Genomic DNA, 9,101 nt, shown 5'->3' with positions numbered 1-9,101 from the left:
TAATCTAATAACATCTCCATCACAAAAAATAAAGATTTTACATTTTCAATATTGATTTTGTTCAGGAGACATGAGTGTCTGTGTGTGGGGGTCTCTTCCATATTATTCCCATAGAATGTAATGTATAGAATGTAAGCTCCTGCGAGCAGGGCCCTACCCCTAGTGTCTCCGATCCTTATCGAATGTAACTGCAAACCATTTTTGTGAATTGTTTATATGTACATGTTAACTGTTCTGTCTTTTGTACCTCTCTATTCTGTAAAGCGCTGCGTAAATTGATGGCGCTATATAAATAATAATAATAATAAAAGTGAGTCAATGGGCATTTTTTTTCACAAGTTTTTCAAATGTATCCAAGTCAATTCTCAGAACACAGTAGAGGAGAGCGACTGTGTTTATTTCACAGCAATGCCCATTACTCCCTGTAATAATGTAGATATAGATTTAGAAATAAAAGATTAATCAACACTAATTTCTATGTTTTTGTGTATTTCCGCATAGTTCAAAACATCTAGACAAAAACATCTAAACAACAATGGCTTGGAAACTAATCAGGCAATGTTTTCAATGCCTACGTCGTGTGTGTACCTCTCGAGGGCACAAAAAAGAGGTAAGATTTGCCTGTTATGCCCCAAACAGTGGGCTGCCTGTTACATTTCTATCATAAATGACAATTATTTCTTATTTACTACGTTAAAAGAATGAAAGGTGAAATCTGTCCCTAAACCTAATCTCACCTATTACTCAATGACATTTCTACAAGTGACAACTAGGCCACAGTATATGCAATCCAAAAAGAGTTTTAAATAAAACCTCCTCACCTCCCTAAAGCCAATGCTATTTGGACCATGTTTGTTTACTCATAATTAGCAAATTATGAGCGAATCTGTCCTGTTTAGCTTCACCATAAAATTTGCAAAACGGAAAGAAAATTCTTGAAACGCATTTGTTGCACAATTTTTTTTTTTGTCACCCACGTCTTTTTTGTCGGCTGCATCTATATTTGTCAGCCATGTCTATTTTTTTTTGTTGCCTGCATTTTTCGTAATGCGACCGCGCCCAATTTGACGAGACCACGCCTTTTTTACACGACCGCGCCCTTTATTGACGCGCAATAAAAAAACAAAATGCGTGACGAATTTTACCGCGGCAAATTTTTATGGAAGTTTCGTGAAACAATTCGGCAATGGCGAAATGCGGAAATTCGCTGCGAATCCATGCCTGGCGAAAAAATTCGCTCATCACTTCTCATAATACAGAAGATTTGTACCTACAGTAGTAGGTATGCTCCAATTTGACGTGACCGCGCCCTTTTTGATGTAACCGAGCTCGATTTGACGCAGCCGCACCCAATTTGACGCGCGACAAAAACAAATTCCGTGAACAAACTTCACGGAAGTTTCGCGAAACAATTCGCCAATGGCGAAATGCGGAAATTCTCTGCGAATCCATGCCTGGCGAAAAGATTCGCTCATCACTACTCATAATACAGAAGATTTGTACCTACAGTAGTAGGTACACTCCAATTAGATGTGACCGCGCCCTTTTTTGATGCAACCACGCTCGATTTGACGCGGCCGCACCCAATTTGACGCGCGACAAAAACAAATTCCGTGAACAAACTTCACGGAAGTTTCGCGAAACAATTCGCCAATGGCGAAATGTGGAAATTCTCTGCGAATCCATGCCTGGCGAAAAAATTCACTCATCACTACTCATAATACAGAAGATTTGTACCTACAGTAGTAGGTATGCTCCAATTTGACATGACCACGCCCTTTTTGATGCAACCGCGCTCGATTTGACGCGGCCGCACCCAATTTGACGCGGCCGCACCCAATTTGACGCGCGACAAAAACAAATTCCATGAACAAACTTCACGGAAGTTTCGCGAAACAATTCGCCAATGCCGAAATGCGGAAATTCTCTGTGAATCCATGCCTGGCGAAAAAATTCGCTCATCACTACTCATAATACAGAAGATTTGTACCTACAGTAGTGTAATTTTCTGCAGTTGATGTTCACGTGATGTTTGCACGTCATTCTTTGGGCACAAGTCTTCTGTTCCTGTTGGGAAACTTGGAATTACCTCCCCATTAGGGCTGATGGTAGTGCCAGGGTCCCCCTGTGTCAATAGGCACATTTGTGCGCAATTCCCCAGGGCGCAATGGCACTTGGCACAAACACACAGACGTACAAGGAGCGTGTTTGGACGCAATTTTCTTTAATGAATAGCATCAATGCATGCAATAATTGCAAACTTTTTAGTGCAACTGAATTTTTATGTAAAAAAGTAAAAGCTTGCTACATGTCTTATAACCAATAGCAACCAGTCTGCAGGTAGCGTTATACTGGCCCCCTGTTTAAAAGCAAATAACATATTGGTTTCTACCCCATTAATTACAGAAGGGGCTTGAGGATTATTTGGGCACCAAAATGGGGGAATATATTCATATCCACAACTCATAGCAGTGGTCTAACCTTTTCATCTCTGATTTCTTTAGGCTGAGGACGAAGTAGTAATTCTAGAAAAAGAAACAAGCAAAGATCAGCCTCTAAGTGAAGAGCCAAGTGTAAGTTATATATTGTATTTTGAAATATTACTTTAGGGTTATTTCTTGGGGTGAAAGCTTAAAAAGAAGGTCCTGGTGGAAAACCATTTTTTTATGTTTTGTTATGTTATAGAGCACGGGATTCTGGGATGTTACTCACCCACTGTGTCACCATGTAGTTCTGTTTATGCTGTTAGTGGCCAGTGTTTCTTAATATTTATTCCAAGTAACCCATATGGGATTCAGATTCATTATAGAAATGAAATGAATAATGCACCTCTTTTATAATTAAAACTGTCCATCGTAGAAGACGATATAGGAAATGCACCCAAACCAGAATTAGACTCGTAGGTATTAAAATATTGGTCAGCTGCAAAAAATACTGATTGTGTATATTTATATTTTTTGTCTTTTTAGAACCGAGAACCACCAGAGATTCCGGTAGTCAAATCCGTATGTATCAAACATATACTATAAGCAACATATATGATAAGCCTATTTAGATTTCAAATACTGATTTATTGTGTAATATTAGGAGCACACTAATTAAAAAATAAAATAAGGGGATGCACCCACTAGAATGTTTTAATAAATACTGTATCTCCCTATGCCCTATAGTTGGGAACTCTGGGGCTTAGTCAGTAATAAATAATACCCTCTGATTCCATGGGACAAGCTTGTGACAATAGGGTGGGTTAGGGCAAGTTAAACTTCCAAGGCTTGGGAAGAACGCAAATACATTTTTCAAAATGGTGCAGTCTGACCACATTATATTTTAGCCAGTTTGTTTCTGTTATGTTGCATTTACGTATTTATACATTTATTTAGGATTAAAAAAAATAAATTTATCAATTTATCATGACTTTTGACTTTGGTTTGTTATCATTTTTCATTCCAAGTGTTAAAATAAAACATAAATTAGACCCAATGTGTCCTTTTCGCCCCACTCGTGACACACATTACTATATTTATTATGACTATTTGGAAAAACTCTTAATTTTATTTGTTTTCTATTAGGATCCAGCGAAGAGATTTGACTGTCTAACATTCATTGCCAAAGGCGGATTTGGCAAGGTCTTTAAGGTAAATTGTTTTCTTTACTCTGCTCTCATTGTTATACTGAGTCTTCACCATGTAGAGCAACTATTCCTATAAAAACAATTAGCTTCCCAAGAACACAGTGCCCCAATTATAATAACTCAGCCTCCCTATGTATACCTTATAGTTCAACTTGTGATTCTTACAGTTTTGAATGAATTCATCTATCCTATACTCTATACTAATTCTTTTTTTGGATTCAAGGTAATCACAATAGATTGTTTTTGTTATTTGACAGGCTCGCTTAATTGAGAAAAACGCCACTGTGGCGGTAAAATTAATTGACATCATAAAGGTAACGTACCGTTTGTCTATATTTAAACACTATACATTTTTTTATTTGTTTTTAAATAATTTCCAGTTAACATATCTAATGACTTGTTTAAAATTATATAGGGTCAAACGATAATTTCTGAGGAGCTACAGGAGATACGTAACCTCAGAAAACTCAACGGGCACAAGAACATCGTGTCGTTTTATGATGCCATGATCCACGAAACCGACGAAAGTGACCCTACCCACAGGCTGTGGGTAAGTATATACCCCTGATTTGAAAGTCCAACATATTTATGTTCTAGGTTTGAATTTGTTTCGTTCTGACTCACACTAACATGCATATCTAATGTGGGGGGTGGCATTTATTGATGTTCAATTTTTTTTTCATATTTTTTTTGCACCTAAATACAATTAGTTGCAGATAAAAAAAATTATTATATTACAAAACAGCAAAGAACTGAAAAAAATGCACCATCTAAAACCTGTCCAGATCATCTAGAAGTCAGTGATAAATAGAAACGGTCACTGTTTTCGTGTTTTTTTCGGCCTCTTTTTTAATTCGTGCTTTTTCATTTTGGATCATTTAATAAGTGATTAGACATTCCTGGTTTTTGTGGAAATGAGTTTAAGCTGGCCATACACGGGCAGATCCACTCGCTTGTCAATGTCCCCAAGCGAGCGGATCTTCACCCGATATCCCCACCTACGGGTGGGCGATATCGGGTAGCAAGTAGGTTAAAAAAAAATAATCCAATCGTTTGGCCCTGTGGCCAAACGATCGGATTACATTTGCGGATATGGGGCAGTCGGTTCGGGGACCACATCAACGAGCTGATGCCGTCCCCGATCCGACTGGATTTTCTAACCTGGCCGATCGATATCTGGCCAGATATCAGGCCAGATATCGGTCGTCCAGGCCCCTCGTTTCTGCCCCTACATGGGCCTATAAGCTGCCGAGTCGGTCCAAGGGACCGATATCGGCAGCTTCTATCGGCCCGTGTATGGGGGCCTTTAGTCCTGGTTTCTAAAAACCACAAATATCTGAACGTTGGTTATTCTGCCCCGTATATAGACATATAGATAAACACACTTATATTAGATACCTGCATTGTTTGGGTACCCCCTGAATACTCACAAAGCGTTTGGGTTTTGGGTGGAAAGTTTCCAATTAACCAACTGGGCAGGTGGTCTGCAGATACCCTACCTGGTTATCTGGTTCAGCTGCGGGTCTTAGTCCTCCCCCCTAGTGCCGCCCTGAGGTGGCCTACTGTATGCCGCCCCCGTCTCCCCTCCGGGCTTATATTTTTTGCATCAACGGCCATGTCACTACTACAGAGAGGGCAAAAGTGCTCTCTGCACTACAAGAGCTAAAATTTCAATTTAAAAATCTAAACTTCATCTCTTAAAGTTAACAGGAGTGGCTTTTTGATGCCCCTAGTAATATGTATAAATGTCACTAAAGCATAAAGCTGTTTATTTCTGTATATTTATACAATTTTTTTTTTTAAAAAGAAAAAAAAAACAGACTGAGTTCAGCTCTCTGTCTTTCATTCCAATAAACTTCCATTCAATGCGAAATACATCATTTTATTTATTTAACTTATTTTACCAACTTTTGGAAATATAAACATTTGCACCAATCTGTTGTTTTTCTGTATTCTAGTGTACAATGGAATATTGTGGAGGAGGATCATTGGCAAATCTAGTCCAGTCTACAAGAAACCGGTCACTCCCTGAGCGTTGTATTCAATACATATCCAGGGAGGTTTTACAGGTAAATTGGGATTTAATCTCTATGCATTTTGCAGCTCAACATGATATTAATATCTTTTAATAATGACAAATGACATAATAATGTGTTGCCTTAGGATATAAATTACAAGCTATGAATCTTTTTTCCTTAGGGCCTGGATTATATCCACAAAAACCTTTTTATACATCGTGACATCAAAGGGTTGAACATTGTCTTGACACAAAAGGCAGAAGTCAAGATAAGTAAGTGATTTTTTACTATTTATTCAAGAATAGACAGATAGAATCTTAAATACATGTGGGGTGTTACTGAGCGACCAGTTTTGCACGTGGTCACTGTGATATTCATTATATTATTCCACTGTACAATGTAAATCATTATATACACAGAAAAAAATATTTAGATGGATACTTTTATAAATCAAAGTTTGTCTTTTACATACATTTGTTCGAATGGAAAGCGATTTCTTATATATAAATATATATAAATATATATATATTACATACAAATTATCAAGAGTAACTTTCAATATTTTGATCCAATAAAATAAATGTAAATATATTACCAAAACTGCTTTGTTTTTAAGACGCGTACATTGTTTCTTTTCAGTCGATTTTGGATTGGCTGCAGAGCTCCAACACCCAGACGAAAGAGTCATGGGTTGCACAGGAACCCCAAGTTATATGGCTCCTGAAGTGATTATGGAAGATGAAACTGGATACAACTTTAAGGTATATTTACTTTTAAAATATTTATTTTAATTAGGGATGCACCGAACCCACTTATTTGGGTTCGCCCCAACCCACCATGATGGATTCTGCCAAATCCCGAACTGAATCTGAATGCTAATTAGGATCGGGAAGGGTTAAAAGTCGAAAAAAAATTAATTTGGCTTCGGTTCGGCCAAAACCGAATCCATCAAAAAAAAAAATGGCTGGATTCGGTGCATCCCTAATTTTAATATACAAGGCTACATTGTAAAGTAAAGGGCTGTAGCCGTCTAAATAATATTAATAATAATAATTTTAAACTGGCAGTTGAATGTCCTAATTGTTAGAATAATATGGACCTCGTCACCCAACGATATAAGTTCAGGGTGGATGTTTTTCACTTCTAAAAACAAGTTTATATAGTTCTAATGAGCTAGCATTCTCTTGAATGGTAGTTTAGAAAAAAAAATAGTTAACAAAGAACTAGACTCATCGGTATCTGTGAGTGATTAATAAACCTATATTGCCTTTACATCAATTTATACCTTGTATTTATATTTCCAGTGCGACATCTGGTCCTTCGGCATCACTGTTATAGAAATGGCCCAAGGCTATTCACGTAAGTAGACTCCCTACTCACTGTTGTAATGTTTGAATGATAATTAAGACATATGTTATGGGAAAAACCCAAGTCCTATAACTTTATACCATCATAAAAAAAGTACAAGTGCATCACGTAAATAATATACAATCATTTTTTTTGAGCTGCTTTGATAATCGTTAATGTGTATACAGGTATGAAACCTATTATCCAGAATGCTCGGGGCCTGGAGTTTTCCGGATAAGGGATCTTTCTGTAATTTGGATCTCCATAACTTGTCTGCTAAAAAATCATTTAAATATTGAATAAAACCAATAGGCTTGTATTGCCTCCAATTAGGGGTAATTATATCTTAGTTGGGATCAAGTACAGGTACTGTTTTATTATTACAGAGAAAAGGGAATCATTTAACCATGAAATAAACCCAATAGGGCTGTTCTGCCCCAATAAGGGGTAATTATATCTTAGATGGGATCAAGTACAGGCACTGTTTTATTATTACAGAGAAAAGGGAATCATTTAACCATTAAATAAACCCAATAGGGCTGTTCTGCCCCCAATAAGGGGTAATTATATCTTAGTTGGGACCAAGTACATTCATTTTTAAAAATTAGAATTATTTGCTTATAATGGAGTCTATGGGGGATGGTTTTTCCGTAATTCGGAACTTTCTGGATAATGGGTTTCCGGATAAGGGATCCCATACCTGTATATATATATAAATATTAATGTATGCATACATGTAAAAGTTTAACTTCTATCCCTGTTATAGTCTTGCTTATTCCTTCCCAGAGCCATTACTTAACCCTCTAAAGGAACAAGTACCCCTAGCAAAGGTTTAGGCTAATGGTACACAAGGCACAGCCTCAGACTCTCTCCACCTGCATATTTCTACACAGGCGCAAAGAAGCCATTGTGCTCCCATTTGCTCTGCTGTTTCACTACACTGACAGGCTTGCCGTTGGCCTGTGTGCAGACAAACAGAGCAAATATATTGTGTTTCCTGCAGAGAAAATGCGCGCGGAGAGAAGCTGAGGCTGCGCCCTGTGTGCCGTTAGCCTTAAGGTCCCCATACACGGGCCGATTGTAGCTGCCGATATCGGTCCCTTGGACCAATTCGGCAGCTTATCGGCCCATGTAGGGGCAGAAATGAGGGGCCTGCCCGACCGATATCTGGCCTGAAATTGGCCAGATATCTATCGGCCAGGTTAAAAGATTCAGTCGGATTGGGACCGCATCGGCTCGTTAATGCGGTCCCCGAACCGACTGCCCCATTGCCGCCCATATAATTCGATCGTTTGGCCCCACCCGTAGGTGGGGATATCGGGTAAAGATCTCAGACCAGCTAGGTGGTTGTGTTTAACCAAAGTTCAGCAATGCCAGTAATGTTAGTAAAGGTCTTATGACAACAAATATGTTGCCTTCATCCTAGAACATCACCTCTGTTGCCCCACTACACTCAATACTGTATATATAACATAGGAAAAGGTTATATTCAGTAGTTGGCCAACTCTCACGTATTTGTTTTATCATACATTTAGCCTTTCGCAGGATGTCCGAGCAAACTATAAAGAACAACATCTTCAAAATGAAGCCACTAGAGCTGCAATCCAAGTGCTGGTAAGTCACTTTCCTAAATGGTCTCCATGAGCATTTGTACTAGAAATGTAATAAACCGCCAGATATTTCCGCAAGCAAGTTTTTGACAAAAATTACAATTATATCAATTTAAATACCACTTTAATTCTTTTAAAAGGTTCATTAGTGCAACATAGTACTTAAAAACAATCACAGAAAGTAATCAATTTTATCCAAAGTGGCATCTATAGTTCTTGTATGGAGTCTCTCTGTCCACACATTGCACTTTAATAGCCATTATTGGGAATAGGAATACATATTTATAATAAAATATATTTTTATTGGTGATAAAGCCAACCATTTAGACAGAGAATTAACTGTGTGTTATCTCATTGGGAATGCACAGCACCAATACTCTGTATAACTATATTTTTTACCTAATTATTTACATTTATTATCCCATATAATTTGCCTGCTGCCAAAATACTCGCCAGACAATGCAGTTTAATTTTATTTTTTTTCTCTTTCAAGGT

The 9,101-nt window shown here is 37.8% G+C and overlaps 2 long non-coding RNA genes across 2 annotated transcripts; both read left to right on the top strand.

The window, feature by feature from the left end:
* The first annotated feature begins 2,969 nt into the window (after window positions 1-2,969).
* Window positions 2,970-4,273, top strand: LOC116412078. Its single transcript, XR_004223530.1, has 3 exons — window positions 2,970-3,005; window positions 3,570-3,945; window positions 4,047-4,273. It is a non-coding gene; the product is annotated as an uncharacterized LOC116412078 (long non-coding RNA).
* A 1,300-nt stretch (window positions 4,274-5,573) lies between these two features.
* LOC116412265 lies at window positions 5,574-8,719 on the top strand. Its single transcript, XR_004223634.1, has 4 exons — window positions 5,574-5,921; window positions 6,289-6,410; window positions 6,954-7,008; window positions 8,532-8,719. It is a non-coding gene; the product is annotated as an uncharacterized LOC116412265 (long non-coding RNA).
* Window positions 8,720-9,101: the final 382 nt, after the last annotated feature.

Source organism: Xenopus tropicalis, chromosome 7 (genome assembly GCF_000004195.4).
Source record: "Xenopus tropicalis strain Nigerian chromosome 7, UCB_Xtro_10.0, whole genome shotgun sequence".
NCBI lineage: Eukaryota > Metazoa > Chordata > Amphibia > Anura > Pipidae > Xenopus > Xenopus tropicalis.
This window is presented reverse-complemented; position numbering and strand designations above follow the sequence as displayed.